This window comes from Psammomys obesus, unplaced genomic scaffold (genome assembly GCF_907164565.1).
Source record: "Psammomys obesus unplaced genomic scaffold, mPsaObe1.curated_primary_1811, whole genome shotgun sequence".
Classification (NCBI taxonomy): Eukaryota; Metazoa; Chordata; class Mammalia; order Rodentia; family Muridae; genus Psammomys; species Psammomys obesus.
The window spans coordinates 2,343,380-2,353,875 of NW_026592510.1; positions in this window are offsets into that span (position 1 = coordinate 2,343,380).

A 10,496-nucleotide genomic window follows, 5' to 3' on the forward strand; every position below is an offset into this window, starting at 1 on the left:
CAGGCAAGGCAGTGGGGTGAGGTGACAGATACAGGGATCTGCCCTACCTGGGGCAGCAGAGGGCCCTGGAGATTAAATAGTTAGTATAGTGAGGTGTTAGGACCGTGTTCTAGAGAACAGGCGCTATATGGTAGGAACTGGTTAGAGTCAGGACTAGTTATTTGGGCATTTTAAAAAATACGTATGTTCATTTTCTTTCCTAATCAAAAATATGAGTTTGACCTTTCTGTTTCCCTGGAATCTAGGAGAAGATATAAGGCTGGAGAAAAGGTGGGTCTGGCTGGAGGAGGTGGGAGAATGAAAGTAAATATCCAGGCCCCTTGGATACACAGGCCCTTCTGCTGGAGAGCTTGAGATGGCCAAGACCACATGTGGATAGTGGGGAATCTAGTCTGGAAATTCAGAAATGAAAGCAGGACACAGATGCTCTGCTTAGCAGCTGACACACACCATCAGAGGACCCCACACACACTTTTCTTTGCCATAATCTGTGCCTCATGGTCCCTGCCTATTCACCTGCACAATCAGATCAGCCTGAGCACGGGGTGGCAAAGAGCAAACACTTTGACATCTCTCTCATAGGCCTTTTAGAAGAGCAAAATGTGCTCATGAAACAGGAAAGTATCGCACAAAACCATAACAAACTGTAAGGTGATACAGTTAAGGATCAAATAGGAGGAAAGTGCGAGAACGAGGAAAATAAATGTGTATTTAAGCAATTGTGGCAGACCCCCTGCTTACATGGGAATATTTGCACTCACAGATTTTTTTTTTGATCTTAATTAAAAATCCAAATTTTATACATCTGAAAGAGGCCAAAAGGTTACTGTACAGTGGACAGGTTATAAGCAATGAATACGCAAGCTAAGAGAGTCCCACTATCAGATTACCTGAAATGCGCAGTCAGCTTTTCTCTACAGAGCATCTGCGCCTGTGGGTTCGACTAACCCCAGGTCTAAAATATTCAGAGAATATTGTGTCACTCATGATTATTTTCAGACTTAAAACTCTTATCATCCTTCCTGAAACCTAACAGTACAGGGCATGTGAAAAGGAAAATGAGAATACAGGTTGGAGATCTACAGATGGTCTTTGGACACTGGACCAAGAGGGGCCTGAGTTCAGACGGGGTCTGCCGTGAAGCTGGTTAGGCTATAGAAATCTGAGAGATTGCTCTAGTAGACATGAGGGAAGACTCAACACAGAAATCAGACCCCACCGGTAGTTGGCATGTGGGAGATGGTGAAGGCGAGAACAATGATGGTGGTAGCACATGATGAAGGTGGGAATAAAGGAGAAGCTTACATGGTGAGTTACTGAAGGAAAGAAGCTGTTTGGGGCTACCCCTAATCTAATGAGGTAAATAGTTCAAAGGGCCACTGCTGTTAAGAGCTGCATCGCTCGGGGAGGAAGGTTGGTCTGATCTAGTTTGGCTTTTCTTCCGTTCTTTTTCTTGAACGCTGTGAATGGAGTTCAGGCAATTCACGGGGGTATCGCCCTGGAAAACAGCTGTCTGCCAAGATACTGCACAGGGTGACATTCACTGCCGTGACTTGAACACAGAAGGATCTGGCACCGGTTCTGTTGGCAGGAGGAGGCTTTTTATTCCTTCTTCTCTCCTTTGCCTGGGGCATGGCACACACCCAAGTCCCCTCTGGAGTCAGGCATGCAGTAAGCAAGGATAAGAGAAAGGGGTCTTTTGTCACGCCAGACCCTCATCCACCAGCAGGGACTAGAAACTCTTGAAAATTCTTCTATTCCAGGCTAGGAAAGAAATAAGGAGATGCAGATGGAATGGAGTGATTGACAGCCTAGACCGGAAACTAAGGCGGGGAAGGGCTGAGATCAGAGATCTAGGAGCAGAGCAATTTAAAACACTAAGAGGTGCAAAGGAACAAAAAGCTTCCCATACAGGGGAGGGGCTCCTAGGACCCTGGGAAAGAGGTGCCAGTGTGGGTGGCCTTGGGAGCTGAGAACAAAGGGCAGGCGGGGGTGGAGCCCTGGGAAGGAGAGCTGCCGTTAGAGCAGATGGTTAGAGCAGGAAGTTTCTGTTCAGAACATTCTTCTGGACGTGTCATTACATGCGATTGATCAGCTCTGCTTTGAATCCAGAGGGAAGCTCTGGCTTGCAGGGGACGAGCGCAGTAACCAAAGCCACAGAAAGGAGAGGGTGACTCCAAGGCCGAGGTACGGATCTCAGAAATGAGAGGCAGCGCTCCGCTGCAGTGTTCAGTTACCTGCTGGTAGGCCAGGCAGGAGCAATCAAATGATGGCCCATGCATGCAGATGAAGAGGTAGCCAACTGCATGTGCTAGAGGCGGCCTACACAAAAACGCTTTCCCTGTTTACGGTGCTTAAAGGACTCCAGGGCTTCTCACAGCTTAAAATTTCCTCCTTTTATTTGTTTAGGACACTGAAACTATCTGCATCCGAATTCCCTGGGGATGTGAAGTGTCCAGATATTATCAGGCTTTGAAGAATCAATGTCTTGAGCGATGTCCTGGAATTGACAACTTGTTGTTGTTTGTTTGTTTTGTTCTGAAGACAGTATTTCTCTGTGTAGCCTTGTCTGTCCTGGACTCGCTTTTGTAGACTAGGTTGGCCTCAAACTCACCCGAGTTCGGGAACCTGCCTCTGCCTCCCCGAGTCCTGGGATTACAGGTGTACGCCACCTGGCCCGAAATCAGCAATTTTAACAAACTCCGCACAGAATTTATGGACCCTGAATACAGGTACATGCTAATCATTCAGTTTCTTTCTGGTCTTTGCATGAAGCACATTTATTTAATTAGGTTTACCCAGCTGTATTTAGGATCTGAGGTCTGAAAAGCCAGTCATTCATCTCTTTCCCCCTTTGGGAACTCGTGCCTATTAAATTGTCAACATAAGACAGAAAATGGAAATCTAAGTGTTGGCTTTATTTCTGCTCTCTGGTCAGTCTTCGACTGATAATTGGACCTCCCAGCTCTTCATTAGAACTCACACTGAGAGCCTGCACTGGCCTGAAGCTGGAGAATGGGAACGAAGCCCTGCCAATAAGGGTTCTGCAGGGAAATGGAGGTAAAGTCAGGTGCCAATGAGCAGATACAGAGGAAATAAGAGACAAAAATTTGGGTAATTCTTGAACATGGTCTGTTAGCTACTTTTCTGTTAATATCATAAAACACCAGAACCAAAACAACTTAAAGAAAAAAATAGTTTATCTTGGTTTATGGTTCCAGAGGGTGAGAGTCCATCAAGGGAGAGTGAAGGCATGCAGCAGGATCAGGAAGCTGAGAGCTCACCTCGTCATCTACATTCCAGAAGCAGAAAGAGTGGACTGCACGTGAGAGGTGAGGCTTTAAACTCTCAGATCCCATCCTTAGCAATGTATTTCCACCAAGGCTGTATCACCTCCCAGAACAGCACCACCTACTGGAGACCAATTGTTCACATACCTGAACCTATGAGGGACATTCTCATTTCAAACCACCACACATGATAACTGTCTGGCAGACAGGATGACCTCCTGGGTCTCTCTCCTTTCTCTGTGTCTCCAGAAGGGTGGAATTTAATGAGTTTCCCTCTAGGATCACATTAGTAGCTCACTTGTGTGAGCTATTCAAAGCAGACTTATATCTGACTCTTCCAGGAAGTTTTGACCTCACTTACCTGGCCCTATTTTTACTTAGTTTTTTTTTCTCTTCTGCACAGTTTCTGCCATTGTGCCCCACAATAACCCCCAAAATAACTTCTACTTCTTTCTTCCCACAAAGCAACCAGCCAGGTATCAGGAAGACCACCAGTTTTGGGATTGGGTACAGGCTGGACCTGCACTTCTTCCTATTTCTCATACTGAAGCTTCCTTCTCACTGCAGAGAACTGCAGAAAGATCTTCAGTCAAAGGAGGAGGCCAAGCTGTGCTCATTTACCAGACTCCTCAAACATCTCTGTTGCTGCTTTTGATACTGCCTTTCAGACTTTACAAGGAGAAACGGCTGATGTCAGTCTGAGAAAGTCAGGGTGGCCACACAGTGGAGAGGTCTCTCTCAGGGGACTGCATGCAGCAGTCTATTGCAGGAGAGATGAAATAGAAGAGTATGAAGAAGAGCTGAGCCAGTGGACAAGTGACATGAGATGAAGCTGAAATGTGGGCAAAGGCACATGCTGATGGATCCCCCTCTATGCCACACTAAAATCTGAGCTCTTTATCCTGTCAACAATGGTTACCAAAGTGGATTCTGTCTATCTCCCATTGGGGCTATGCAAGATAAACTACTAGGGTATTTTAAAAGATTATTTTGATTATTTATATTTATTAATAAAAACAATTATTGATGTACTTGTATTATATTTTTAATCTTAAAAACAATTGGAAATAAATGAAACAATTTTCTGTAGTTGGAGATTTGAAATGTCCTCCTCAAGCTGATGTGTTTGGACACTTTACCTTCAGCTGGTGTTACTGAGGTTGTGGGACGTATGTGGTTTGCTATGTCGGTAGGACAGAAACAGCTCTAGGATGCTTCCTTCCTAGTCTAAGAATTTCTTCTAAGATCTTATGGACCTCAACATAGGCTGAACTAGAATTTATGTAATTGATGATGAAAATATTTTATCATTAGCATATATAGTGAAGCAAAGTTGGAAATTATTAAAGATATTTTAATACAGGCTGAAGCCTGAAGGTTAAGAGAAAGAGAGGCACTCAGAAGAAAATAAGACACATACAAAGTGTGGGATGTGTTTCCCAAGGGGGAAAAGACAAATCCAAGTGATAGGTAGATACAGGTTCCTCAAGGAAGAGTAAGCAATTAATTGTCTTCGCCTTAACTATATATGCCATTTTGATGGCTCTCAGGTTGCATTTCCAAAGGTTGCTAAAAAATCCTTTTCCCTCCTTTTATCTCTTTTTTTAAATCTCTTTTGATAAGTGAAATAAGTGAGACAGCTCTGACACCACCTTGAATGAAATTATAGTCTGAGAAGATAAAGCCAAGAGCTAATAGGGTTGGTGAGAGGGGTTAGTACATGTCTCTTTTCCCAGTAAATGGGGTCCCTGGTGAGATTCCTAGAAAACTGTTTTGTGGCTGAGAGAGAAAGAGAGGCCTTGAGCAGTATTACATCTGCTGCCACCACCAAGCCTTTTCTGCCACAGTGGACTGTGTCTTAGTTAGGGTTACTTTGCTGTGATGAAACAACTCGGGGAGGAAAGGATTTATTTCTCTTATGTTTCCACATTGTAGTCTGTCATTGAAGGAAGTCAGGACAGGAACTCAAACAGGACAGGAACCTGGAGGCAGGAGCTGATGCAGAGGCCATAGAGGGTGCTGCTTACTGGCTTGCTTCCCCCATGGCTTGCTCAGCCTGCTTTCTTATAGAACCCAGGACCACTAGCCCAGGGGTGGCACTACCCACAATGGGCTGGACCCTCCCCTATAAATCACTAATTTAGAAAATGTCCCACAGCCAGATCTTATGGGGGCATTTTCTCAATTGATAACTTTCAGATAACTCTAGCTTGTGTCCAGTTGAAGTAAGACCAGCCAATACAAACTTTATCTTTTGAAACAGTGAGCCCAAAAAACCTCTCCTCCTTAGGTTGCATCTGTTGAGTATTTTGTCACAGTGGTGACAAAAATAACTAATACAGATTTCTAAACCACAATGTACAGGTTGACTTTGGCTTTCCCATTTATCCTATATATCTAATGTGTCACATATGGAGTGTTAGGAATTCTGAGAGTTAGAGTAACTCACAGAGGCTATGGCTAGTGTCTCTCACCTTTGTTTGCTTTTACCATGTGGCACATGGCCTGGATAAATTTATACTGCCAGGATAAATGGACTTAAAAATTACTTTGTGTCTTACTTAACTTTGCAAAGCAGGCATATGGCTTAGGACAGTCTTCCAAAGAAATCACAGTTTGCTTTAAAACATTTTGCAAAATGGTCTGGGGTACAGACCGCTCACAGCAAATGACTTTTAGCCATATGTAGAAATGTTCAGTCTAACAGTGATAAATTCAAATTAACACTACAAAGATATTATTCCTCACCTATCAGATCTGCAAAAACCCAGGAATTTGGCTCAATATTCTCAATATTTTTTATTGTTTTAAAGACACTGTGACCAAAAGCAACTTGGAGAATAAAGGCTTTATTTGGCTTATATGTCCTGATCATAGTTCAATGTGGAGGGAAGCCAAGGCATGAACTCAAGCAGGGTAGGAACCTAGAAGCAAGAACTGAAGCAGATATTATACTGGCTTGCTTGACATGGCCTGGTCAGCTTGCTTTCCTATACTGCTCAGGCCCACATACCCACAGAGTGCTGGCTTCTCCCACTGCACTAACTAAGAAAACGCCTTCCAGACCTGCTCCTAGGTAATCTGATAGAGGCACTGAGCATCTTTTTCCCAGATGACTGGATCTTGTGTCAAGTTAACAAAAAAGTTAGCTAACTAGGACAACAAGGCTATAGGGAAACCAACACTTCTATATTCCAGAGGGAATGGAAAATGGTACACCCCTACAGAGAAGACTTAATTTGCTCTAGCATAGTCAGACAAGCCTTCTTATTATTAGCAAAGTAGACAGGAAGAAAGATACTAAAGATAACCAGGGTCACATTGTGAGAATGCAGAAGTCAACATGAATAGGTTACCATTCTTCATGGCCAGGTAGGGGACAATTTGAGTGTCAGTAAGAATCACAAATTCAGAATCTGAAGCTTATAAAATTAGTTCATGAATTTATAGTGATACAAAAAAATCCTTTGGTTGATGAAATAGAGGAATTATCAAAGAAAGGAAAATGTCAAATCTGACACGTGGACACTACTAGAACCCTTTTTCAGTCATTTACCAAGATGAAAACAATTAGAATGATTAGAGGTGAAACCAGTCAGAGAAAATACGTAAATTGCCAAGACTATCTCTGAGATATACTTAAGGATGATTTTATATATGTGTGTACATACGTATATAATAGGATGCTAATGATTAAAAAACATGCTTACAATTATAAAACGAGCTATCCAGAGATTTCTGGTCATGATGGAGTAACCCTGACTAGACTCTAACTCTTGGACTGAAGTGATTAAAAGGCACAGAAAATACCTGGGTTAGTGGCTCTCAGACACTTGACCAGAAACAGTACAAGACAGTGAGCCTCTAAATAATGGAAATGGATAGAGTGTGCCCTATTGTTATCAAGCTTCTCATTTCTGGGCTATTGGATACAGAAGAAATCCCAAAGAGAAGTGGCCGGCAGCTTCAACTTGAGTAACAGAGTTGAGAATTCAGAGACTACAGTGGCTAGAATTCACAGGGTAAATTAGCATGAATTTCACCTTCAGTTCTTCTTTTAACTGTTTCTGGTTTTATGTTCATTTATTGATATTAGTTTCTTGGTACAACTGCAAATGTATGCTATTTATAAGCAGAAAAATACAGACATTTCACTATTTTTTTTCTGACAAGGATGAATAATTAAAATCTTGGAGCTGGTCATTTTGGCTGATAAAGACTAATTAGAATGTTTTGAATAGAGACAGATATTTCAGTCTTTGGTTTGGCTCTTAGATAATTACTTGAAGCAGTGGGGAACCTGGGATGAGATGAAGCTGTTGAATATGCTCTCTCAAAATTTGACGTGATTCAAGAAGTTGTCTATCCATACATTGCGTGACTCAGGAGACTAGATCCAAATGAAAAGCACATGTCATATCTGGGTAATATTCTAAACTAACCACAGTTTCTAAGAGCTTAGACAAAACCTCACTTCATGGCTTTGGAAACTGGGGCCCACTGAGATGAACTCATTATTTGTCTAAAATGACTCAGCTAATTGGATTGTAGTTGCCAGGCAACTGTGTTACTTGAGAGTCTGTGGAGATACTAACATGCATTTCCAGTAGCACTCTTAACTGTGACATCCTCAAGGCTCCCTGTCTGCAATTCAGTATCTTTGTCACTATATGACATAGTAACAGCCAATCCTTTGACTTATCCAGTTTTGAATATGATTAAAGCAAGCTAATGCTGTTTTCCTTTTCATAGACAAGGAAATTTACTGAACCTTAAAGAATTAAATAAACATGATATTTGAATAGGAAAGACAAAACTCTGACAAACGCTTCTAGAAAGGGATGTTGATTTATCTATGACATTGGCATTTCTCCCCAGATAAACATTTTAAACCTCCATGTAATCAACAGAAGAGACAAGGAACCTTCCAATTTCCCCATGAGTACAGCTGAACTGACCCTACCCTACTACCCTGCCTTCCACTTCAGAAACTTGACAAGCTTGTTTCTCCCCCCCCCCCAAAAAAAAAAAAAAGTTTCCTTGGATGCTCCCTGGTCCTGGTCTTGCCACATCTTCCTTATCTGCTTTGAACTTATTTTCTACAGAGTACTGTTATTCTCCTGCTTAAAATAGGAATTCCTGAGTCACCCATTACCAGAAAAACAGAAAAAGTGACGCTGAAATATTTACTAACTGTTATTATTTGGAATGAAATGAAAGGCAGAAGCACAAGGCCATTCTTTACTATTACATTCAATCCCAAGATGGACAGTAAGGGCTTGTGGGGATGTGCAGAGCAGTGTAGGGTAGAGATGCAGATGGGAGGTGAGGAAGGGAGGGAAGGAGAGGGAGGGAGAGAGCAACAAAGAGGAAAGAAACAGTGAGAGAGACAAAGCCACAAAGAGACAGAGATAGAGAGAATCCTATAATATACTATCCATTTCCAGTGCTACCAGCCAGCCTCAGGTACACACTCTCTTCTCCCCATCACAAAATTCCAGTTTCTGACAACTTAAGGAGTAGGCTGGGACCACCTGTATTTGAGATAGGAACTTGGCTTTCTCAAAGGACTGAATCTGAAACAATGATTTATGGAAGAAAAAAGGTAGAGAGAGTTTCAAAGAATTCTGGGACAAACTCCAGTCTTCATGGGAATGTAATCAAGCAAATGACACCAGAATATGCTTAAAGACCATAAATTTATACCAAATAAAAGGTTTAGAAATCATCAACATGAGAAAGTGGAACACATTAAAAAGACAGACAGAGAGACAGAGAGAGAAAGGAAGGAAGGGAGGAAGGAAGGGAGGGAGGGAGGGAGGGAGGGAGGGAGGAAGGAAGGAAGGAAGGAAAGAAAGAAAGAAAGAAAGAAAGAAAACCAAAGATGAGAAGGTAAAACACCAAGCCCCTCTCAGCCCTCATCAGAAAAGCTTCTTTTCACAGTAGTCCGTGCTTAATATGAAGTCACAAAGCGCAGAGAAGTGACTGCAGAGTTCTCAGCCACAAAGGAAGATCTGTATTGCTCTATTCCCAACTGTCCCCACAGCCCAGGCTCAGGAAACACCAAGGAAGAGGTGATGAACAGTTGAGTGAGAGGTAGGGGCTGACTGCTGAGAATGTGCGGCTTCTGGACGTTCACTCGGGAAGTCGCAGCAGCTGTGGTTTCCTGTACCAGACCTAGATCACCTTCATTTTATCTACTAGCAGTCCTCCAGCTAGCAATTCAGACACACCAAAGCGGGGCCACAAAGCGCTGCTTTCAAGTGTCAGTTCGCTTCCTCCAAGGAGCGGTGTGAGCACTGGAGTGAGCTACTGCAAGGGAGACATCGTGTGTACACAGCTGTAGTCCGGTGACTTAGACTTCTATGTCTTTATGAGTTGCTTGTGTTAAGCTCTCTGCGCTGTTACTGCCTGAATCTGGAATGCCTCCCCAACAGGCTCGTGTTCTGAGCACTCAGCCTCCAGCTTGAAGCTTGGAGCCCTTAGGAGGTGGAGCAGGCCAGTCACTAGGCAACAGAACTTGGTGTCCTCCCTAGTGCTGGTTTGGAGGAATTGAAGAACGTAAGCCCTGGAGTCAGGAGGGTTTATACCAGGTTGCAGAGAAAAGCCTGTGTGGCCAGGCGAGGTGTAATAAGGTAGGGCTATCTGCAGCGATAACCCTACAGGCTGTGCATGATTATCTACAGGCTGTGCACGAAACTGTGCTGCTGATGTTTACGTGGCAGAGAAGACCCCCAGGGTATCAGAGATGCCAGGAGCGCGGCGGACCTGCCGAGAAACGTCTCAGGCACTGAACAGAGGGAAGTCATGTATGCAACAAATGGCAGGGCTGGAGGGATGGGGCTGCCAAGGGCCGCAGCTTAAACAATGCCACCATGGGCTCCAGAGGCTGGCTGTGGACGCACAGGACTTCGCTGCTGCGGCTGCCTCTTGCTCTCTTGTTGCTCCTCCCTTTTTAGAGGGTAGTAAACGCTCTGCACGTGTGCACGTGCACATGTGGGCGTGCCCGTACCGCACTCTCATGGCTATCGTCACCTGTGATACCGCCATCCTAAACTCTGGCCACACCTACTATAGTAGGTGCACGGACATTTCTTTTCTACCTCCCAGAGACTTACAGTTAAAAGTTCGCGTAAGTCTTTAAAGAGACTTTGGACTTTTAAACAGGGTCAGGGCAATTACAGCTACAGAGACTTGTGATGTGGT